General features: G+C 39.3%; 1 protein-coding gene across 9 annotated transcripts in view; it reads left to right on the top strand.

Moving 5' to 3' along the window:
* snx19a (sorting nexin 19a) overlaps positions 1-25,537 on the top strand; it is a 103,200-nt gene that overhangs the window by 21,290 nt on the left and 56,373 nt on the right. For 4 of the 9 annotated variants that reach the window (XM_037120636.1, XM_037120632.1, XM_037120633.1 and 1 more), the window contains one exon: positions 764-821. The exons of 1 other annotated variant lie outside the window; for it this stretch is intronic. The gene's annotated coding sequence lies outside the window, so the exon portion shown is untranslated. Of the gene's footprint in view, positions 1-763; positions 822-18,971; positions 19,092-25,537 lie in introns of all 9 variants that reach the window. 4 more of the 9 variants (XM_037120634.1, XM_037120635.1, XM_037120630.1 and 1 more) reach the window with 2 other exon arrangements.

Here is a 25,537-nt window from a genome sequence, read left to right on the forward strand (position 1 = left end):
GCAATGACAGATTGACAAGACCCTAATGAGATGCTAGACACAGAGATGAAGTGAGTCTGTCTGTCTGTCTGTCTGTCTGTCTGTCTGTCTGTCTATCTATCTATCTATCTATCTATCTATCTATCTATCTATCTATCTATCTATCTATCTATCTATCTATCTATCTATCTATCTATCTATCTATCTATCTATCTATCTCATTTATGTGTCTGTGTCTGTCTTGATGTCTGGCAGTTTGTCACAGTGAGACTAAATGGGGAAGTGGAAGCATCAAAGTGTGGCAATGGCGACATCAGGGAAAGAACTGTAAGAAACAGAAAAGTGGCGCGTGGGTGAGAAAAGGGGAAAACACAGACTGATGGGGTGAGAGAAATGAAACGAGGCAAGAAGAAGAAAGACTTAGACTGCTCTCTGGGGCATGTCTGTCTGTTAGGAGCGCCGAGCCACAGCCTGAAAACACAGACACTGCCGCAGTCTGCATCAGCCTGCCTTTCACCACCGTGACTCCCGTTTGAACTGCAATCTCATATGTAATACTATTATTCTGGCCTATATACCGGGTTACATAACACTCGGAGCCAAATCCTGACCTCAATCTGTAAAACAGCTAATGTTGCTCTGCTAAAAATGTTACTATGATGTACGTGGAGCTCTGGAATAAACCAAAAGTCACATACAACTGCACTGTCAGTGGGCAAATGTTTGATTACTTGCTTGCTTTGATTACTTATAATCTATTCATCATCATTTTATTCTTTCATAGGTGGCTGCGCAAACTTGTGTGGTGGATGGAAAAACAGAATCTACATTCGGTATGTACGGTAAGTTGAGTCTATAATGAGCCTTACTTCCTTGGCTGCCCTGCAGGTGGAAGTCACACCCATTGTACCCGATGTGCGCTCCACACGCAGCACAATGAGAGCACCAACAGAACACAAAAAAATCTCTGCTCCCATTTCACTGTTCTTATCTGCCAAGTTTGCTGTGATGTGACAAAGCGACAGTTTGTTGATGGCCACTTCACCTTGTGTGAGTGAGAATCTGTGTGTGTGTGTGTGTGTGTATTTTTTATTTTTTTTTGTTTTGTCTGTGTGGTGTTGGTGCTATTTATGTCGATGGTGGATGGCAGAGGACCACATGAAGTGACTCAGAGCACTGGCATGACCTACATTTCTTTTTTCTTTTTTCAACCACAGTGTCATTGTGAGGTCTAAGTGCGATGCCAGCCAGCTTCTCCAATTCTGTTGAGCTTTGATGTGCTGCCCTGAAATGAGCTGTGAGCTTTGAGCTTGTCAGTGAGTCTGTACATTCAGAGAGGGCTGAATTAGACTAGAGAGAGGTCATGACTTTGACTGATCTGAAAGTGGATTATAGATTAAAATTAACATGTTTTTTGTCCTACCATGGAATGGTACGACCTCTTGTCGCTGATCATAATAAGGCGAATTACCCTTAATGTAAGCCTGAGCTGAACAGCTGTTTTTTAAATACTTTATCCTCATATGACCTAGTTAGCATTTTTGATGCTACTTGTTGGGATGATTTGAATGTATCTCTCTGGGTAAATACAGCAAAATCTAAGCACAGGTGCGCTTCTCCTCCACTGCAACCCTGATCTATATCGAGGGTGGTGAAAAGCATCCATTTGCTCCACTGTCCCCATTCTGGTGCTCCGTTACCTGGTATGGCCCCGAGTGCCTCTTCCCCCTCCCCCTCCTCCTCCTCCTCCTCCTCCTCCTCCTCTTCAGGAGTGCAGCCCCACCTGATGCACACATCTGCCTGCCCACTCCACACCACGGCATTGGGATGTGGGTAGTTGGTGGGGGTGGAGTGGTGCTGGAGCACTAGCCAATAACACCCCTTATCCTGACAGCGATGAAATGACTTGACACATGTTTTCAGCCAATCACAAAGCACTGCAGCAAGACACCAGCAGTAGTAAAAAAAAAAAAAAAAGAAAAAAAAAGAAAAGAAGAGTGAATTGAGAATTTATTCAAAGGAGCCATCTTTACTGTGCTGTACTTCTGCCTATTTTGCAAGTCACAGCATAATAGCATGAATATGTGTTGTGATTCAGTTATTCTTTGTTAATAACACAATTTGAATTTGGTACTGGTAGATATTCAAAGTTTATATTATTATTATAGTAAAACTCTATGAGTACAATTAATTTTTTAATCAGCAGCATCTCCCCCACCACCTCGCTATCACACAGTTACTCATGACAACAATGGCTAATGGGGTGGCTGACCCTGTTGCCTTGAAAAAGTGTGTTCCTCTGCTGTTGACAAAAGAAAAAAGGAGGACAAATACGAGTGGGGATCTCAGGTCTGGTAATTTTTTCCTCACTCATTCACCTCCTCATTGCCATCTCCTTTATAATTCAACTTTGCATTGCACCTCAGCTCACCTTGATCTCCAAATGAATCATATGATTGTCTCGCGTAATAAACATGGATGTCAGTCATTCATTCATACAAGGTCAGTGTAACAGCAGTCAGTGGCCATTATTGAGGACAGGAAAAATAGAGTTTTATGAGGCACTGTGAGTGCAGGTAGATCCATTCCTGCTGTACAGCGAAGCCTTATATCTCATCAGGGTCGTACACTGGCTACTCAAAATATACGGAGTGTCTTGTTGTTGCTGTGCTGCACTCCGGGGTCAGCCTCTGTCAATCCTTAAAGAATGAAGCCAGGATGTGGCTTGTCAGCTTCAGTGTCTGTCAAGTCAGTCACAGCAGGAAAAAAAGCCCATTACCTCGTCTGACACAGCGTGGCAGCACTGTCTTAACGGCCGCAGACACGCCAGACAGCAGTGGGCAGCTAGAAGAGGACCTCTCTATCAGTGTACACTTCGCTGTATGTGTCACTTCTCCCAGTGCACTTGTTCCTGTGTAATGAGTGAATAAGGGTAGAACACTCCCCGTGAGCTCATTGAAATGCTAGTTAACTGTTTCAACGATTTCTGTCTACTAGATGGATACAAGTTGTGTGGAATGTACAGTAGGACGTTATGTTGCAGCGTTGGAATCTGTCTTTCTGTGTGTGGGTAGACACATTCTTGTGATTACTCATTAACAGAGCTGGGTATCGCCACAGATTCCCTGCCTTTTTTGCTGGAGTTTTCTGCCCTACGGTCGCGTTTTCCATTAAGGCTAACTTCAGGTGACATCAGTCCAGAAGATTTGTTGGCCTCTTTGGTGGAGTAGGGACATCATCTACTCCAACATGGCCAAGGTAGTTGTCTTTGTGCTGCACAGCCACAGTGTCCTCAGCTCCATCACCATCAGATTCTTGCTGATTTCAGAAGAAAATATTAAGGAGTTTGAATTTTTTACTATGGCTGCTACAATCTTTCTCTTCTATACTTTTACAACTTGCAATCGAATACACTTGCTCCAGACAAGCGTCTTCAGCCAGCAGTCTATTGAATGTGTTATCACTGACTACATCGGACAAAAAAGGCACAGCCTTGATGTGAGGATCTAACGCTGACACTTCAAACAGCTCGTCCTTCAGGGCCACATTTATTAAAGAGATTTCAAATATTAAAATCACTTTTATATTGTTACATTGGATTTACACATAGATGGACATGCACGAGCTGTCACAAATTACAGTGACTCTCCCTAATGACTGTATGTTTCACATATGCATTTTTTTGGGGGGGGATTGCTGTGCAACTGAAATGTTTCTGTGTCGGTAAACAGCCTGGTTCTGATATTTTAATGAGGTTTCAGAAGCCATGATTTTCAACAACGCTCAATGGGACTATATCCTTGTACATGAACGTTGCAACAGCTTCAGTGACTTTTTTGGCATGCAGAGAAACGCTGTCTCTCGTGGGAGTTGTTTGAGACTGACGGTTTTTGCAGATAGAGTATTTGGGAGATGTCACTGTGGTTCTTTCACTCTATTTTACCTAATTTTTGCACAACTTATCTATGGTGTTGCTTTAGTCAAGCTTGTCTTTGTCATCATAGCTGTAAATCTAAAATGATGCCAGACATCTGCCTGGAGGCTTGGTGGGGCCTTCAGTGGACCTTCACTGGTCTCTTATGTGGCCAGGTCTTACTGCACAAAGAGTCAAAGCCAGGCATCAAATTGATCACAGGGTTTGTATTGGATCATTGAATTGTTCATGCATTGAACTGAATCAGAAAATTGATTATTTAAACACAGCCCTAATAAAAGTATATGTTAAGAATGTCATACACATGGCAGGTTTTCCACATGGAGAAGATGGTCTGAGTAGATACTGGAACTATGTCAGAGAGTCTGTCAGAGAAACATGCTAATGTGAGACAAAATAAGAATTTCTGAAGCTACTAATTGTTTGAAAACATCCAGTTTTGGCAGGATATTTCCAATTGAAGTGAGGAAAAGTTTAGCTCTGGGTCACAAGTGGGAATTTGCTTTTTCTTAGGGTCTGGATGCTGCATGTCAAGGAACTTTTTGATTCTTTTAACAGTGAAACACTGACATTTGCTTTATTTCCTGAACTACCAAGATTTTATTCTTGATGAAAAAAATCTGGCAGAACATTTCTAAACATATAATCTTATTGAAATACTTGTTTTTGTCAGATTTGGCGATTTGGCAGAGGTAGATTCCTTCTGAGAGCTCTCTAGTCTTTATAATAAAGTGATTAAGTCAAATTATAACAATAATATTGGACTGTTAATTGAAGAGTTGACATACCTTTTCTTCTGATGATTCAGTTTTGAACAGAAGACTCCTTTGTTGTTGTATAGTTTGCTTGAGATCCAGGTGACAGCTATTTTTTTGAGTTCCAATAAAAGTGCAATTTGAGGTTTTTACAATGCTGGTAGTGAATTTGTTGTGAAATGGAACTGATAACACACATTGTTTTAAGCTTTTTAATGCCAAAACAAAACTGAAGGTGCTGTGCAAGTAATACCATGCAAAATATGGTGTGAGGTCCTCTTCACAGTCGGTCAAACTGAGATGCATTGCATTGCATTAGAGGTTGAAATATCTTGAACATTTCAGTGCATAATATGATCGCCTGATATTGCATGCAGCCATGCTCCACAGTCGGCTATGCTGCCTTGGCCAAAGGCTTTTTCAAAGTGTTTTTGCGGGATGAGTCTGTGTGATCGGAGGATTTGTATTTTATTTAAATAAAGAAAAACACAACAGACTCATTGTAATTATTGTCATAATTATTTTCATGGTAAAATAATTAGATTGTTAATATGGATAATATCATGATATAACTCATATTACAAATGTTTGTATTTATTGGCGTTTTTGATATGATATGAAAAAATGCTATGAATTTAAAATGCAGTCTCTGTGTTGATGTGTTAATATTTTGTGATGCACACTGTACACATGGCAGAGCACCAAAATTAGTCCTTTTACAATACAAAATAATGACAGTTTATCTGTTTAGTCCATTATTTGGTCAAGTTATGATAACCTTGAGCCTTTGAAATGTGCATTGAGGAGCTTTAAGTTCCTCTGGGTTTGATGCAGTGATGTTGCATTATTATAAAAAAGCGTTGTTCAAAGCACCTCTGGGATGGCAGCCACATCACTGAACTTCTTACTGTTTTTACTGGGCATAACAGAAATGTCTCTGCATTCTCGTCTGACCACCTCAACACGCTGAGGGAGACAAAGAAGAAAACCAGCCACATATTTCCTCTCAGCAAAGTTAAACTGAGAGGTCACTGAAACACAGTTACAATCAGACTGAACTGCCATAACGTTTCAGATCATTGTTTGGATCTGGGACAGGGCTAAAAGATACACGCTGTATTAATGCCTGTATAGCTGGGAGGTCCATCAAATACATGTCAGTATTAGGACATAAATGATATGTAGCTAATAGTTATTATTTTTAGCTGAACTGTCTGTTTGAAATAGTTTATGAAAAGATTATATCAATATTGACATACTGATGAAAAATGAAGACAATTCTTGATTTGAAAAAAGAAAAAAAAAATAGTTTGCACTGCGGCTCTATCTGACAACTGACTGCGTCATCATGCGGGTCGGTGTGTAATGAGGGTTTTCGGAATGTGATTGGCGGAAGCAACTTGTGTTGGGGTAGTGTTGAGGAGAGACACTGCAGACCCTCTGCCCACTGTCTGTGTCTGTCCCTGCCTCCCAGCCTCACAGCTATAGTTCATGACTCACAAGGTAATGTGTGTGTGTGTGCGTGTGTGTGTTCTGTGTAGTGTGTGCTTGTGCGTGTGTCTGCAGCGTAGACTTGGGTGGATCTGTGCCTCACGCCCTCACTATGACAAAGAGATATGTGCTTAATTGTTCCTGTTTTTTAAGGTGCGCGCGCGCCTGTGTGTGTCTGTGCGTGTGTGGTCGAGGATATGATTCAGGCTTCAGATGTTGGTGGAAATGTGGTTGAATGACCAGTTTGTTTCATGTGCTCACCACAAGTGAAAGTGCAACTGAGTCATCAGTCAAACACAGACACAATAGTACAGGAAACCACAGTGAGTTCACACACCCAAGTGCCGACATGCACACACAAGTGCGTGCGCGCACACACACATACACACACACTCACACACAGCAATACTTGATTGCTGAAATTGAGGATTTTTCTTGCTCATAATGGCTTTTTGCTGTTGTGAATCATGTCTTGGAAAGACACACCCAACAGAGTTGTCTGACTTACGGCATTTGGAAACAAAGCAATTGTTCTATAGAGAGTGACACACAGTGTTGAGTCACTCATCTGAACTTCTGACCTACAACTGAGGAAGACTGCACTGACACTAATTGTGACCCCTTGGTAGATAACTGAATGAATACCAACAAGGTTTGTTTTTTCCCCTTGTCTGTTTGTCTGTCTGTTGGTTGGTTTGTGAGCAAGATTACACAAAAACTATAGATTTCAAAACTTTGATGGAGCATGTCATCCCAGAATAGACACCATTAGCTTTCGCTGCAGATCTGTTAAAGGTAGAGATCATGGAATACTGTCTCACTTTCCTTAACATTGAGAGATGTTTTTTAGACAGTTTCATTCATTTCTCTGGCAAATCTGGCATTTTTATGTTGCTCATATGTATCGGTGACTATATTATGATGTGGATCCTAGTGAAAATCTGGATCTATTGGACTTAATCAGCCGCTTTATGGTAACAAAGAAAAACTGAAAACTGCAACTACCACCAATGTGTAGCTGACATAATGGGTATTGGCAGAGGTTCTAATTTTTATTGTATTTGTTATGCTGTATGTGGCCACATACTATAGTAGTTTATCAGTTCTTTACACCTGAAGCTTTAACATAACTTATTATTTGAAAACCCTAGATGAACAGATTCTTTATTCATATTTTTGTGTTAATCAGTTGAATCTGTGATTCTGTGATTTTGTCAGATAACAGAAGTTATTCTTCTTCATTAGAAGTTTACATGTGAGAGGGATGGATGAAAATTATAAAGGTTTAGCACCTTTGTGGTTGCTAATAAGGGTTGGTTGTAGCACTTTGTGTGTTTTTTACCAGTTGTTTAGTTGAATTGACATATGTTTCTCTTTATTTTGTGTATGACTGGTATTGTGGTTACCATATGGTTGTGTCTTACTTAACACCTTGTTGTTGACACCTGCGTCATCTTGTCAGAATGGAATGTGCACGTATAGGTCCATTCCATAGCAGATTGCTACAAACACAGTCATTTTGTGGTTAGTGCATTAGCTGTACAGCAGTTCCAGTTTTTACAGAAACACATGCTGAAACATGGTGAAATACAGTGCAAACTTTTCCACTTGTCAGTTACTGTTAATAATAATTCTATATCTTGTCACTCGCAGTGGAAACAGCCCTTTTTTGTACTTAAAAACTTTAGCGGGCTAACAAAAACAAACAGCAGATTCTGCAGTGTGTAACTAATTCTTGTGGAATGAGAGTCTGCTTTGAGCCAAACAGACTTGTCCCCTTAGCTTTGTTAAACCAATTAAAAATCAAATCTCCTTATCCAGTGTTTGTAAACATTACAAACGCAAATGAAGCAGAGAATTATATTATGAGTGATGTAAAACTCCATAATTTCCCCACACAGCAACAAAACTTGCAAAGAAACTAAAACTACTTACCAAGCTCACCACGAATCCAACTGTTATGCCCTGTCTAGAGCCGGCAATATGAAATAGTCCCAAACAGCCAGAGGGACAGATTGTAGAATATAAGGACTTTGCTGTTTATTTATTAAGTGATAAAAAGATATGGAGCCAGGATTGGATTCAGGTTGGTCAGGGCCAGCACAACAAACAAAACAAATCAAACTGGAGAGGAAACAAATATATAACAAAATCAAACAAAGAAACTCAAAGAAAAATATTACTTAACCTCCCTTAAAAAGACAAACTAGAACAAAGTGACATCAACAAAACTGGCAGCAAAACTGTATACTCAAGAAAGACAAAGTCATCAGGATGGAAGAGAGGACATCTCAAAGAGCACAATGTATAGCATGAACGAGTGTTGGCTTGTTGGTTAAAGAAGATGAGTTTGCTGCACAGTTTTGACTCCTTATATAGTCGTTAACAGGAGCTGTTAACAAGTTGGCCTGTATTATCATTAGAGATGCTTTCATAGACTGTCTTGTCAGCTAAATTCTATATATTATGTCATCTGTGATTATTTCCCTATAAATGGCTTTTAGTCTAAACGTCAAAAACTGAAAACTCACAACCCCCATTGGACTTTTAGACTCAAAAAGCAACGTGAACATGTCAGACTGATGTGTTCCTGTTGCTTCTAAAAGTCTAATGTTCAACCACACAAGTAGTTTACCGCTAACTTTCTTTCAGTCAGATAATTGCTTTCTCCAATGTCCGCTGTCACAGCAATGTAAAATACTAATAATGATGTAAAAAATTAAAGGGCGCTGCAGCCTGTTCGCCCAGTGTAAATGACTTCAAAGCTTGGTAAACCTCTTCTTTTCTGCTTCAGGTACCACGCCTCCATGGTGATGAGCAGAGACTCATGATGGCCTTTTTTGCACCTAATCAATAATCAGAAGCTCAGACACTAATTCATCTTGAGAATAAAAAGAAAAAATGATGATAATGGATGATTTAATATCAACTTCTGATTGATAATGATGCCAAAAGCTGAACCCACATCCTTGGTGGAGTTTAACTTCCAGTCAGTGAACTGTTACTGTCTAAGAAAAGCTAGCTGCAAAACTTAATTGCCTCTTGTTTGTCGTACAACGCTGACTCCGACACTCATTCTTTCAAAGTAATTACTGCCATCTCATAGATTCAGATCACTGGCTGTCCTATGACTCCGCAACAGCAGACGTGTGTAACAGTCTGGCAATGTCTGCGTAATGTTTGGCATTTTCCAAACCAGAGTGCTCTGCTAGATGTTTATTAAAAGGACCCAGTGATGCAGCTTCCACAGAGTGATGTCCAAAATGAAAAAGGGTAACTTGTCAGAAGTGAGAGGCGTGTCCACAGACTGCAGACACTCTCTGCGACATCACCCACACGTCTCTGAAGAGAGGATTTTTAAGCCTGGCTTTGGGTCGGGCACAGGAGAGGCTACCACCAAACTACCATGACTGAGTGTGAGAGGCTGAATGTCCTGTCAATCAGAACTCTCTAAAGCTCCTGGTCCACTGATTTCAAGCTGACTACTGATGTAAAATCCAGTCCGGTATTGAATAATATAGATAGCACTGTACAGTATAAAGTATTAATGTATTTGAGACAGCACTGAGAAGACATTGGATTTATATCAATAGATTTTTAGTCACATATTTGGGCATTTATGTAAGCAGCTATTGGCCAATAATGAAATTATAGCTGGTAAATGGAGCTGATAATACAAAACTAAATTGTTTTCATTGACTTTTCTAAAATGGCACTCGGTAGAGTGCACACCTCCGTTGAGGCACAACAGTCCCCTTTTGTCAAGCAGTTTCAAATAAAACATATTTAAATTTGCAAGATTCTGTTTTTTATTTGGATCTGCCTCAAACTGTACTAGCCGCCTAAATAAGCCTGATTTCTTTTCATCAAGATCCATGCATTATTCCCATAAAGATGTACATTATTGTTGAAAAACTCTTTCTCTCAATGTTTGAAAGTAGTGAGAAAAAAATCCCTGGATACATAATTTATCTGGATCTGCACCAGAAGTTATTGGGGTCTATTCTGGGTTGAGACCAGTTTTTGTGTAATCCTGCTAACAAACCAACCAACCAACCATCAAATGGGCACAGGCGAAAACACAAATTTCCTGGCGGATGTAACAAGGGCAGCATCTACACCCTCTGATACAGCAGGTGGTGGTATGCACCTTAGAGGTTGGTCCGCGATCCAATAATGACAACTGATAATTACAGAGAGACGGGAGACGAGGAACAAGTGCATCATGCTGTTGTTACACTGATGTCGTCAAACTGCTGCACCTGGGAAGAGCCACCTTTTCTTTGGTTCCTTCCTGTCTAATAGACTATTCTTGGCTAGGATTTTTTTGTGACCATTTGAAAAATGGCTACTGGATGCTTTGCTGCATTGGTTTCACTGTCAGCAGGGGTTGTCTTTTACCTGTAACCAAGATCTGTAATTTTGTAATTTTCACTTTAACAGTGTGATATGATGCAATCACATAATGTGCGGTGTTGTGCATTCTAATTGGACCCACAATAGATAATTATGATGTTGAAGGTAGCTCTATTGTTACCTCTGCCTCTTTTGCTTTGATCCGTTTCATTATGATTAGGTTTTGTAGTTGTCCAAATTGCCCTTAATTGTTTGCCGCTCAGTTGCCCAGGCTTTCTGGTTGATGCACTGAGATGTTTATGCAAATCAAGTTGTGGCACAAATATGCCCCCCGAAATAGTACTTGAGCAGACCAATCCAATTTCAATCACAGCTGAAGCATACTTTGCACACAGATGGACGGGGCCTCTCCCTCGCATGCTTGGATTGTTGGCTTCTTCGCCTGCGGAGGTCCTGGAGCAATAATCACAGCCAAACAGAGCAAACAGCACGGCCCTTGATCGACCTGCACCTTTTAAAAAAAAACAAATCCTTCTTGTGCTTAAAAAACAGAACTTGACAGGGCACACAGTATTGTGGAATTCAGTATGTATGCATCTTTCCCTCATATGAATTGATAGTTTAGTATAGTCTTGTGACACTACTGAAACATCATTTTGAACATCAATACAATACCTTGAAAAATATTGATATTTGATACCATGTTTGGTACAACAGGGAAAAACTGACCCTTTAAATTTTATTATTTTAATTAAAGAAAACAACCACGTTCGTTTACTGTATGTTAAGAACAACAGCATCTTCTAGTTAATTTGTTTTTGGAGGAGAAGCGTGCACTACAGACATTCGTGTGTCAACTCGCAGTCAGAGGAGAGGGATAAAAGCCTAGCAAGTATCGATACTGGTAAACCTTTTCAAATGTTCAAAATTGATATGTATCAATATTTCCATATATTTGACTGCATTTTTTTTTTTTTTATGAAAGGTGCCCATCATATTTTCCCAGAACCTGAAATAACGACTTCCGATTTCTTTTTTTGTCCAACCAACAGTCCAAACCAAGACTATTCATCTGCTATCATAAATAACAAAGAGCTGAATATCTTTACAGAATCGTTGCAGCTCTGCTCCATACTTAAACTTTGTGATTGGGTGTAATCGAAGGCAAATTAAATTGGGCAAAGAAAGCAAAGCTTATCAAATTTCTATGTATATTTGTCTGTTTTTTCTGGGATAGGTTCTTATCATTTTGTGCAAAAAATATTGTTGATTCAAAACAAACAGATCAAAGAACCGATCATCTTTTTGAGACGCTTTTGCAGACTTTATCTTGTCAGCTGAAGTCTATATATTCGGCCCACCTCCTGTAAAGCTGGCATGAGTCTTGCGGCCAAGCACACCATTAACTGGGGAATTAGAAACCCTGAGAAGTTGTTAATCACCACAGTCATTCACATTCCACATAGACTCTACTCTGCTCAGGACCTCTATGAGCTGGGGATGGGGCATGGTCTGGGGGAAGCTGGGCCAATGCTATTGGACCCAATGGTCTTTAATTAGAGGGAGAGCTTGGCAGGGACTGATGGAGGAGAAAGGCTCTCAGGATGTGAGTCCAGGGTGAGAGGGTTCACACACAAAACACTGGCTTTTCATCACCGCATGACTCACTCAGTTTGTGTGTAAAGTGTGGTGTATGTGTGGATGTGTGTGCGTGTGTGTAAGGCCGAGAAAGTGAGAAAATGTGTGTGTGTGTGTTTGCTCATACTGTATGCTTGTGTGCGTGCGCACATGACAGCGCGTGCGTGTGTTTCTTACCTCACTGCTCAGGCATTCCAGTAGAGAAAGTGGTGTGAAGAGAAAGAGCGGCTCTCACAGTGTGGGTATTCATGGATCTGGCCCCCGTGGGCCGGTCCGGGCTCCAGTGTTCACAGACAAAGCCTCTCCAGCAGGACCCAGACACACTCACACAGAAAGGGGAGCAACAGAAGGAGAGGAACACAGGAGAGGGGGAGACAAGGTAACAAGGGAGAGAAAATGGAGAAGGGGCGGGAGGGGGGCAATGGGATAAGGTCTGTGAGGCAGCTCCCATTCTCCAAAGAATGCAGGTGTGATGGGTTGTCATCGAAAAGCATAGCAACCAAAACCAGCGTCTACGTTTGAGCCACGATCTGCAGTTTATGTTTGGAAAATATCTGAAATTGAGTTTCTGAATGTCTCAAATGTCAGACTTGTGTAAGAATAGAGATGCTTTACGGTGCCTTTCATCCATGCCGCACCATAACTTTAAGAAATGGCCACATTGGAAGACACTCGCACACCCTGCACTCACCACCTTTATTCCTTTTTTCTCTTTGCTGCCGGCGGAGTCCATAAATCCATCCCACTCTCACTCCTCCCTCATTTTTTTCACCAGCCAATCCAGTCGTTCTCTTCTAGCGCTCTCTACTCCCTCTAGCAAAAAGCCAGCAGCTCGAGCTCTTAGGATTCCATGAGAGTTTCTTCCACTTGGCCGTCCCGTCACTGTTCCCCCTGCCTGGCCCCTTCCCTAGATCGGGTAGCCTGGTTCACTGTGTCCTTAAACAACCCGTGTGCATGTACAGGAAAGGGGCCCCAAAGTAGGGAGGCCCATCTCTAACCCTCCGTTTTTGGAGAGACAGACTTGCAATGGAAAATGTCTATTCTGTCTCTCCTTGATTAATGAACTCCAAAGTGTAATCAACAAAATACTACTAGCATTACCTGTTAAATAACGGTATACAGACTTTACTGTACTTAAAAATGCAAAAGGCATACTGTTTTCATTTGTACAAAATAGGAAGCTTCTTAAAAAGTAATGAAGGATACGAAACGTACAGATTCTGACAACAAGCATGTTTTCGTGATATGATTTTGGATATACTGAAAAATAATAATCTTACATTTCAGTACACTGACTGTGAGCTATGCAGGTTGTCAAATTCCTTGGAATAATAGTGCCAGCTCAATAAAGATGCAAGCTCCCGCCGATTAGTGCATCCAGCAGTCACCAAAATAATGCAGAGGCTGTTGGTGTTGTCAGTCTTTGATTCTGGAGGATTTGCCTGAATGCAAATTTGCCTTTTTGCACAGTTTGAGAGAATATTGTGGAGTACAGAATTCTGAAATCTTTGTCTAATTAAAATCCGTTTGTGCTGCTCTTAAAGAAATTAAAACGTATCTCCATAATTAATACTGAAAAAGTGTTCTTGTCAGCCTCTGGTGCTTCACTAGATTTGTCAATAGGACAGATAAATGGTTTTATGAAATCACATTTTGTGCAGAAACAATAACAGTTATCAGAGGAAATGGTGCATTGATTTGAATGTTCCATTTTAGAAATAGTGGCAATCTTAATTTAGACACATTTCTAAGCTATATTTACTCACATAGAATCCTCTCTCTGTAGACAATGTGCTCAAGATATGAGGCACCTGTCTGTTTGGAGCTGGGTACGTGGATGGATGGCTGGGTGTCACCTGCTAAGATAAAATTTATGACCTTGTCCTGAAGGTGCAGCGTCAGAAGGCATATGAGTGTGCCGCAGCCAGAAAACAGACAGCAGATAGATGACAGTCCTTCTGACGTTTAACTAATGATTTGAGTGGCGATATCCATCATCAGTTTGAAGGCGCAGCGGTGCAGATACAGTTGACCTTATACGCTCAAAGTTGTATTACTTTTTCGATGGTTGCCTGTAGTTTATTCATGTACATATACATGTGTTCTATTTGTCACTAGTTACAAATTAGCTTAAAAGTAAATTTGCCATTTCATACAGTCGATTTCATGTGGCTCTTAAATGGTGTGTGCGAATGTTTGCCAACTAAGGCTGTGAGAGTAGGGGGATGATGTGGGTGCTTGTAGTGAGACCTGGTCCAAATATGTGGAAGCACAGGCTTGATATTTTACACTGAAATACACAGTACACCTGATCTATTTGAATTTCTCTCGCACAGACTTTCTCCATCCGTTTACACACAAGTAATGAAAAGATCAAACTGTTGCAGGCAGGAAAACCATTTTACCAAGGTCACTGTACTGGTACAAAATTGAGACTGACAATCTCATGTTAAAGTACATGTAGCATTGGCTCCTTCTGTACCTAATGGCTCAATGAATACAGCAGAATGTTTACACTAAGAATAAGTGCATACAGTGGTACAGTCGTGGTTTTTGGAACAGAAATGAACATGTGCATTTGTTGAAAGATGTATAGATTTTGTAAACAGTGAGGATCTGTGTTTGCATTGCATGTGAGGCAAGAAAAGAGAAAAGGAGCAGAAAGTGATACTGACTAGCAGCTGCATGATGTGAGTTTCCTGTCTAATGACTTTGATGTAAAATTCATTTTGTAAGGTGAAGCAATGATGTGTTTCACGGCTGCTTCGTCACTAGACTGTCCCACATTAAGTCCTGAGTTTTATTGGCAGTAAATGTTTCCAGTATGCTCTTAATCATGCTGTAGATGAATATGGTATCTGTTTAGTTCTGCCACTGCAGACTAACAGTTACATTCATTTCACCAGGCTGAATCACAAATTAAGTGGCAACTAAACTGTCGAACCAACCAAAATTAAGAATGGAGCGCTTTTTGATTGGGTTTGATTTGCGGATGTCTCGGGGTGCACTGATTAGATTCTGCTTACTTTTCAGATTGTAATTTGTGCACTAATGAAGCTGGATATTTTCAGGATGGCAGCATAACTACTTTAAACTATACTTTATGTTTTATAGTTGAATATAAATACAATTCTTTCCCAATGTTGTTGTGCTTCATTGCCTTGAAAGTGAAATCTTCAATCTTAATGTAATGATACAGTATAGAGTTTATTTAGACTCTGAATTAACTAAGCAAAATGGGGAATGGGGTTGAACTTAAGTTTGAGACTACAGATGAATGCTTTACTGGTAAAAGGGTCTTATGACATCCAATATTGAGCAACTACAGTATGTTTGATGAAAATGAGCAAAGGATGTGTTGGATTGCAGTAAGTAGTGTAAAGTGCCACTTGGTTTGAATGGTAAAACCCACATTTAAAGATGACTTATACAGATCAGTTGTCAGATTTCAAATAATCACCAACTATTTATAATTGCTTTATCCTTTTTAAGATTTTTTAAAGGAAATAAAGATTACAGATTCTTAAGTGTGAATATGTTCATGTTTCTTTACTTCGCTGTAATAGTAAACTGCATATCTTTGGGTTGTGGTTAAACCAAGACATTCATGAAGTTGTCATCTTGGCCTTTGGGAAACACTTACCCGAACATCTAATTGCTTAATCGAGAACAAAGTGAATTAATCAACAATTCAAGTAAAACTTATTGGTAACCCTGAATTTAGATAAACATGAAAACCACAAATCACTCTTCCGTCAATTTTGGACGACCATTGCAGATCTTGAGAACAGTCGTCACAAAACAAAAATGTGATCCAGCTTTTCCACTGTTAACTGGAACATGAATGAATGGCTGATGAATCTGGGGATATTGAAGGCACAGTAGACACACTGTCATATGGCTTTATGATCCCTTTGACTCCTGATCCCCTGAAATCCCTGCTGACCTAGAGGCCACGACCTCGGCATCTGCCAGCAGCAGCAGAAGGAGAGTCAAGCTCCGACCGTCTGAGTCACACCTAGACAGATGTCTCAGCAGTGAACCCGCCCCTACACTCACTGCCTCTGACTGAGAGTCTCATAGGGCAAGATGACTCATTAGACATCGATCCCAATTTATTTGGCTCCAAGTTAGACGAAATTACTCGAAGCACACACTTTAGATATTTGGAACGCCCTACAAGGATTCTGTTTGGGCTAAAACTGCTCCAGCACCAAATGTGTGTCTGTCTCAGAGTAAAAAGTTTGAGGCTAAAGCCAAAGTTGCTGGTATGAATGTTCTGTGTTTGCTCAGCGTAGCCTCATAAAAGAAGCCATTTAAAAGTGGGTGATAACTGTATGTGGCATTGTTGTTGACAACATGAGCCAGTGTCAGAATGAGATAAACCAAGAACTTAGAGACATCTCAGGGGAGCATGTTCACTCACTCTGTTTAGCCTGTCAACACATCATCATGCTTGTGATGCAGATTAAATTTAGTTACTTTTGGCACCAACATCCAAGTTGACACTCTATGTGTCACAGATGTTGTTGTGAGGCCAAATAGGCATCGCATTCATACTAAATGGTCCACTTTGTAAGAAAGTTGATCTTTGAGTCCCAACTTTTCAAATATTGACATTTTGGTTCCCCTGGTCATCAACTACTGATGCCCATGTTTCGTAGAACAGGCCATTGCCACTGCATATTGCCATTATTTGACAATTCATTAATCTTAAAAATCTGAGCTTTAACAGTACTCATAATTATTAGATTAAAGGACTGGAAGTTCCACTGGATGAAGTCCTTAAATATGCAAATATGTGGTGGTAATAGGGTTGAGCACCGAACTCGTACTACTGAGTAGTACTGAGTTGTATTACTGAGTACTGATTCATATTAAATCAGCTGTTTGCAAATGTAGGTAACAAATTTTATAAAGAGAAAGACAGAGAGTGAGACATCACCCCTGGAACAAGTCTCAGTGAGTCAAGGCAACACTCGCTGCAACATCAGTAATGCAAAGTAAAAAGCTGATCAGGGCAGTGTTTCTAACCTGCCGAAACACCTTGTCAAACCTTAATTATATCCAAAGAGTTGAACCCTCAGATATGAGCAACAAGTCATCAACATAGTCCAACATTTAGTCCAGCTGTCCAGATGTCCAGTGTACTGTGCACAAAGTGAAAGCTGTTTTTCCAGCTGCTTTCAGGTCTTTTGAAAAGCTTCCTCCTTTTAGGCAGTTTTGCTTGTACTAGGTGATTTATTCAGAGTGATTAGAGATTAAGGGAAATTTAATTTTTATCTCAGAGAGAGTAAAGTAAAATGTAGGAAAATATATATATATATATATATATATATATATATATATATATATATATATATATATATATATATATATATATATATATATATATATATATATATATATATATATATATATATCAATAATGATAATTTGTATAAATGTAAATGTATTGTCCCAACCTATTTTCCTTTGGAAAATGTGAGTAATAAAATGACATAAATACTACAGTGATTCTTGCTTTTATTGTTTCTTGTAAAGGCAAAGCTTTCGTTTAAGCCGACACTAAACATTAAGTTTCCTTTTCAAGCATGCTTTTTACCTTCATTTTATTAAAAAAATGTTCTCATAATTTCTTCTCATTCGCAATGCAACTCTTTATCCTTGAAAAATCGCATTTTTCATCCAGCAGGGTACCTGCTACGCCACCATCCAGTGGAGTTTAGGTGATTCCGGGAATCGTTTAAAGAATTTCTAATTGATGATACGATCATTAATCTTAATGGGATGCATATTTAATCTGACGACACATGGATTTGACAAATACGTGACATAAAGTGTGGAATTATAATGATTGGAATGTTTTGTTCATGTTAACCTTGTAATCTTGAACAACGATTTCCATGTACATTTATGTGAGTGAGCTTTGGGTTTATGTCTTTGTGCCCTTAATGTGTGCAGTGGCGCATGGATGCGAGCTGAGTTTGATGTACGCAAAGAGAGGCTGTTTGCCTCTTTCCTTCCTGTGTGTTCTGAAATCTCCTTTGCTGCAGACAGTCTGGGGTGCAGAGATGGTGGATGGTGAGGGGTGCTGTGTGGGGGGGGGCGAGGCAGCGGACGTGGCGGCAGGCCAGAATCAATTGGCAGTGTAATGAGATGGCCTGGTGCCAGGTAACCATGGAGCTACCCTCTTTGCCTGTCTACCAGTGCAGAGTTCAAAATTAAACTGAATGAATGAGAGAGAGAGGAGGGAGGGGAGAGAGGGCAGGGAAATAAGGGTCTGAAATGGCAGGAGTGGAGGGTGATAGAAAGAAAGAAATGGCAGGAGAGAAGGGTGGCTGATGAGGCACTGTGGGCTAGTTCGAAGCACTGCAGGAAAATTTAACTTGAGCCCTTATTTCAGAGAGGGAAGACGGGGGGCGGTGGATCCACCCTGGATTTTTGTACTTTTGAATATCACACTGTTTCGATCCATCAGCATTTCAGTAATGTGCACTATCAGCATTTAAGTGAAGAACACATGCTCTTTCAAAAAAAAATCAAAAGGAAAGTGACCTTCGTGAGTTTTCTTTCTCTCCGTCCACATTGAGCTGCTTCTTTTGCAAATCTGATGGCATCAGTCACTTTAATTTGCCTGTAAATCTCATTTCTTTGCCCCCTTTAGACCAACACTCATCCTCCTGTCATGGAAGATGTGTTAATATAGAGCATTTGGCTGCATTCTTGAAGTGATTAGTACAAGCCAGTGGATCCTGCAGATGAATAGAAATTAAGTAATTAATACAGTAATTAGATCTTTTTTCTCCTTCCTGCAGCCTTACCCCTGCTATGTCATTGTGCTCGCTCCTTTTTCTTCTCCTTCTGCAAAGCATCGAAAGAAGCAGCGTGCCACCCATAATGGATACTTTTACTCGTCTCTGATGAATACAGTACTGGTATGTTGGCAAACACTGCAGTACAGTCCAACCATGATCAGCAAAAATTCTATCATTATCTTATATTAAGATTATAATAATGGTGAGAGAGAAAATTTGAAAAGTTATGAGAAGTTTCTAATGTTCGCAAGTCATTTATTCAGACGTGCCAAGAGGAGATTAAAGTTCTACTTTAATGTTTAATTATAGGTGGATACTGTGAGATGAATGGATGTGGAGAACACAACTTGTTGATAATTGTGGTTCTCGGTTCTTTTGTTTGCTGAACCTATAATTAGCAATCAAATATAAAAGATTGTATTTTCTTTCTTTTTCATAAAAGCAGATTAACTCTTTTTTTTTTCAGATAATCTGTACTAGGCAAAAACTTGAGCATGCTCAGGATAAAAGTTTTATCTCCGAAGATTTAGTTGTTTTCTGACGTGAAGCCAGCGTCTGCACTGTCTTTAGAAACTGGCCAAACCTGGCTCAAACAGGGCAGAGCCGGCCGCACATTACAGGCTGGCCAGACCCAGCTGAAGCAAGCCACCGCTTTGTTTTGTGATGTTTTCCCTGTAGCGGTTAAAGTAAAGGTTAAGCGTCTCTGAACGTACAGATTCTAAACCCTGCATGTGTGTGGATTGGACTGCTGTTTATCCAGATATATTGTATGACCTTTACTCCTGCAAGAACGCTGTCTCACGTTTTCTAATCAGGGATGTTTTAGAAGGAGGGAGGGAGTGATTTACTACCAGTCTGTCTGTACAGTAAAATGCATGTTCAGCGTCGGGCCTCGTGGCCTGTGAAAAATGCTCAGGCGCTCTCTGCTGAAATGGCTCAGACTTTGAGAGTTTTGAGTGCACGTCGAGAGAGAGACAGGGGGAGAGAGAGACAGAGAGGGAGAGAGAGAGAGAGAGAGAGAGAGAGAGACGAGACAGTGGGCCAAGATGTCTGTGGTGTGGATTAATGGGGAGGACTGGAGAAAGGGTGCCGCAGTTGTGCGTGAGCAGAATATTTGATGGTGGAAGCGAGAGGAGGGAACATTGAGGGACAGGCAAAGCAGCAAGAGATGGTTGAGATGAAAGGGGGAGAAAAGATAAAACTGGACCAGAACATCAAGAAGCAAAGATGTACGAGTGTGAATGAAAATGTACAGTAATAAATACTGCCGCTGTCTCGTGTCTCCCACTGGTGCTTTATCCTGCTTGCTTGTCTGATAGCACTGTGCTGTGGAGGCTTTACATATTCATTCTGTTGCACTGAACATGGGGCTAAAATCTACATGAAGGCCTGCACTGACAGCTCAGTCAACTCTAATGGATAGATACAGTGATGGAAAGTAACAAAATGCACATCCCCAAGTACTGCAATAAAATAGAATTTTAAGGGAAAGTGTTTTCCTCTTCTTTTACTACACTACAACTTGGAGGCAAAGACTATACTTTTTGCTTCAGTACATTTATTTGATGACTTGACTTTATGCTATGTTGCTTTGCAGATATATCTTAATAAAAGGAATTACGATGTAGTATTATAGATTAATATTAAACTTGATCGATCCTTGAGGGGAAATTCAAAAGCCACCCAGCAGATAAACTATATAAATTACTTAAACCACCTGTACCAGCTATACCGCACATGATCCAGAATTATCATCCAACAGTATTAAATATATTGTTTTCAAATATTCCATTCCTCATGAGTTGTTCTACTTTTCACCCCTTTTCAGTATATTTTAATTTTGATGCTTTTTTCCTACCTCCTCCTTATACATTTAAGTGCATGACTCTTGTATTTCTGCAATGTGGTATTGCTACTTTTACTTTAGTACTTAAGGTCAAGGTAGTTCTTCCACCTCTAGATATCTCTAAATACATGCACAGGAAAGAAACAGAATGCTTGAGAGATTGAACAAAGCCAGTAAATATTTTTTGTGAGGTTCGTCAAATATGTACAACAGTTTTTTTTTCTCCTGTACGTGTCTACTTATAATGGTGCCTGTGACACATACTATAGGCACACATGTAATCAAGTTACTTTTTCTTCTCCTTTTGTTCCTCTAGCAAAGTCTCTGGCAGACAGATGGGTAAATCTAATGTCCTTATGTCTGTTTTTGGTAATAGTGACCATGAGTAGTAACATTTTGCTCAACAAAAACTGCTTTACATACACACCAACTTTGATCTTAATAGTTTGAACATTATTACTGTATATAATTAGGGCAGCACAATTAATTGGAATATTATCGAGATTGCAGCATGTGCAATATCCATATTGCGGATGCTGCATTTTTTTTAAATAGGTAAAATGTGTGATGAAACAGTATTATTATGAAATACTTTAGAGCTTCAGAAACGTCCTGGTCTACAAATCTTGTTTTCCAGACGTAGGAAAACATTTTCGTTTGGCAGCCACCCGCCAAATGTATCATCATTATTATTTCAATATGAACATTTACACTAATCATTTTGCGTATCTGTAAAATAATCACAATACTTTTTTTTTTTTTTTTAACCATATCATGCAACTCTATGTATGATTTTGAGCTGTGATTAAGCAGATAGAGTACAGTGATATTAAAGCCCTATTATTTAGGGGATATTTGAACATGAATGAGTGAGTCTGTCCTCCGTTACTGATGGGATTCCAGCAGACAGGATGGACTGTGAGTGGTTATGTCTTGTTTTGACTGCTGTATCCAAACCATTGAAATCAGCCGTTTGCAGCGTCTCCCCCCTGGGATGGTTAATTTTGCTTGTAGATACTCAGGAAAGAATTGCAGTTGTCTCTCAAATGCCAACAGACAAGAACCATGTCTGCAAGAGGAATATCATTGGACTACTTTTGGAAGTGACAGCTGCCCGGAAGTCTGCCCGGAATGAGAAAACTTGAATGGATACATGTATAGATGTATGTAGAACACACAGCACTGATTCAACCGTGAATTATAGCCTGAACACAAATAGAGAAAAGAAGTAATAAAAAGATCAGTTATAAAAGGAGAATAAATTACTGACACTGCTTGTAGCCTTCATTGGAAGTCTTCTATGCATCATATTAGAATGATATACAGCTTATATTTGCTTAAGCATGTTATTTTAAATAATATAACTAATATTACAAAATAGTTCAAGTTCATGTTCTAAATTTAAAAAGTTTACTTTTTTTTAAAAAGTCAGAAAATCAGTGACCTCAGAATTACCAAGTAAAGTTACTATTACATTTAAGTTGAATGAGCTAAAACAGTTTTAAATTGAAATTATTAGTGTTACTTGTTGATTTTGATGTAATTGGTTTCCCAGATTGTCAGATTTTACATGAAAACTTTATCAAAGGGTTTCAATCTGCTATTCTAATGAAGGTTTAAAATTTGTGTACTGTTCAAGTTCTAATGTACTTAACGTCATTTCAAATCCTCCCGCTCACATGAAAATTTAGCTTTTTCAGGACACGACTAATATTGCAACAGTGTCTAATATCGTAACAGTGATAGAATTTACTTTGAGAATATTCATATTTAATACCATTTTTGATACCGTAGGGAAAAAACTGACAGAACATTGAGGACATTAAATTTTGATTTTTATTAAAGATAATATAACATAACATGGAGGTACACCTTCTCTTGGCTAACAGCAGAGAACGACTGCAGTAAACATTGAGCTTCACACTTTATGGCAACATTTGCTTTTGAATCTTTTATATCAGGCCTTAAAAAAAATTATGTTCACATGTCAACTTGCTGTCGCAGACAAGAGAGAATGAGAAAACACAGCTGGTACTGGTTTATCAATACCAACTGTTTCAAATATTCAGAATCGATAGTATCGAAGTACACCATGTGAAGTCACTGGATTTACTCTACAGTAGTCAAGTGACGAGACACAGCTCCTGCAGTCTTACAAATGTGTCAGAATTACAGTGCAGGCCCTCATAATGGCCATGTCAAAGTACAACTAAGGTGAAGTTTAATGTGATGAGTCCTGGATATACTTATAACATAGCTTTATCACCATTTTATAAGAAGACATACTAAAATGTTCTATCTATATCTACCATTGCTTTGCTCACCAATGCATGATTACTCCTAGCATGTCACTTTTACATCCCTCAGATGAAAAGGCGTGTTGGGATTTTGTATCAGCAGAGCGATATTAAAGGTGGCTCTCAGACGCAAAATTTAGGGTTAAGATTGACACAAAGACACTTCCACCACACTAGTGGGAGGAGTTAACATCACAATTCTCCACCAACAACTGTTCCTGTGACACTGCAGTGATAAATGTTTAATTTGAGCATGAGTCTATCACCAAGTAAATTATTAGTTAATATCCTGCGGGAAAAGGAGGGTAATCCATTTAAAAGTTGGTAAGATGTCTAATAGGCTACTTTAGGACCATGGCTACAGCTTGTATAAGGCACAAGATGGACAATAATGAGAGCACAGGCAGTAAGAAAATAGTGAAAACTGAAACATTGTGGATATTACTCAGGGCTGAATTCGTCTGCTTTCTTGTCACTGACTTTTCTGCCCTGACCTGGTTTTATTGTATAAAAAATTGTGCTAATGATTTTCCCCAATTTTGGCCCACTTTCTCTTCTCCAGTTTCCCAGGCTTCGAGAGTGGCTTTAAGGGGTTACCTTGTTAGAGGCTTGGGGTTATGCCCATGCCGGTCGCTCTGTTTTCTCCAGCCTTCTGTTTTGGAGAGGCCCTTTTCTGTGTCGGCACTGTGACAGGGTTCTTGGCAATATCCTGAAAGTCAAATCTGTTCATTTAGATTCAAGTGGTGACCATGGAGCAGACAGCAATCCATTGGCATGCTGTGGCAAAACTAGTATTCAGGGTACTTAATATCCTGAACTCAACATTTAGCCCCCTCTCATAACACTAACAAGCTTATATACATGTCTATGTTTTCAGGTGGTCCTTGTATAAAATAGTACCACTTTACAATAAGATGATCCTCATGGGAGATTTATAAATGGTTTAAATTATCATAAATCATTAATAAACAATTACAAACAAGTTTTAACAGTTTTTTTATAATACATTGAAGCGTTCTAACTATTTGGCAAGCAACAGGTCACTGCTCCTATTTTTATCTAATATATTAAAACAGCTTATTAATGCTTTATAAAACCTTAATGATAGTGTAATTATAAATGTTACTGTCTCATTGTAAAGTGGTGACAATGTAATAGATAAAACAGATCAAATATAGCACATATTGTGGATCCTTTTGCACTTGTAACTGTTTAAAATGCTAACTAATTAGCTTATTTTTCTACCAGGGGTCAGACTACAGGGTCAGACAGGACAACGCCCATGTCTTGCTTATAGACAATTTAATACAGCAGCTACTAACTGGTATTTCATTGTTTTTGAAGTAGTCTAACAGCTACTTTAAAATCTGAAACAGTACCTTCAATGTTGGTGCAGTTTACCTCAACAGTGGGTTAATTTGTCAGATGTAGAATGGAAATGTTTTGTAAATGAGTAGCGTTTTGTATGAAAACAGTGGACACCCACATCTGTATATGCTACAAGGAACAAGAACCGCCCTGTTTAAAACAGAAAGGCTATTGCTGTAAAGGAGGACAAACATGATCAAGTGAATGGAAGTGGATTTCCCCCACCCTCTGATTTTTTTTTCAATGGGGAAAAACCAGGATGGGCTCATAAGATTATTTTACCCTGTTGCATCATTTCTTTATTTAATTGGGAGTTTAAGAAATAAAATCATCTGCACCTCTGGATGTTTCCAGTTGTCTTTTAGCCAGTAGTTGATTTTTGTTGTTTGAATTCATCTGGTGGCATTAGAGATGAAGCACCGGTCCTTAATCAGTGTTTTGTCAGCTTTGCAATTTCTGAGGTAAATTTCTTCTTTTTCCAGTTTCTTACTCAGCGTTTCAGGGACACACAGGAGCAAAATAACAATAAACAGAATCGGCCCATGGATAGAGCCTTGAGATACTCCACTAGAAATGCGCTGATGAGAATGTGGCACTATTGACTGCATAACTGTGGCTATATGCTATTCTGGGCTGAGGTTAAGAGTCTACTCAAGTAAATCAGGGTTTACAGTAATCTTTATAGAATGGTTTTGCCAGAGAAATGTAGATATTTATATTAAACTATGGACTGTGTGCTAAGAATATGAATTTGAGGACATTATGTACTTAGAGTAAAGTAGAGTAGTAAAAGTCACACAAAGTGAAAAAAATTGGCAATTTGTGGTTATCATGTAGGCATACAGTGCTGTCAGTAATTACCATAACTGCTAAGAGATAAATGAAAAGAAAAACAAAAAAACATTTGTAAATAGAAAATATACAGTTATAAAGCAAGACTCACATGTCCTGTGAAGCATTCAGGAGATATTAAGAGTGAACATAAAGCATCCAGAGGACGACACATTAACAGACAACAGTGTGTAGCATCAGGATGTGAGGCATGTGAGAGACAC

Source organism: Acanthopagrus latus, chromosome 13 (assembly GCF_904848185.1).
Source record: "Acanthopagrus latus isolate v.2019 chromosome 13, fAcaLat1.1, whole genome shotgun sequence".
Classification (NCBI taxonomy): domain Eukaryota; kingdom Metazoa; phylum Chordata; class Actinopteri; order Spariformes; family Sparidae; genus Acanthopagrus; species Acanthopagrus latus.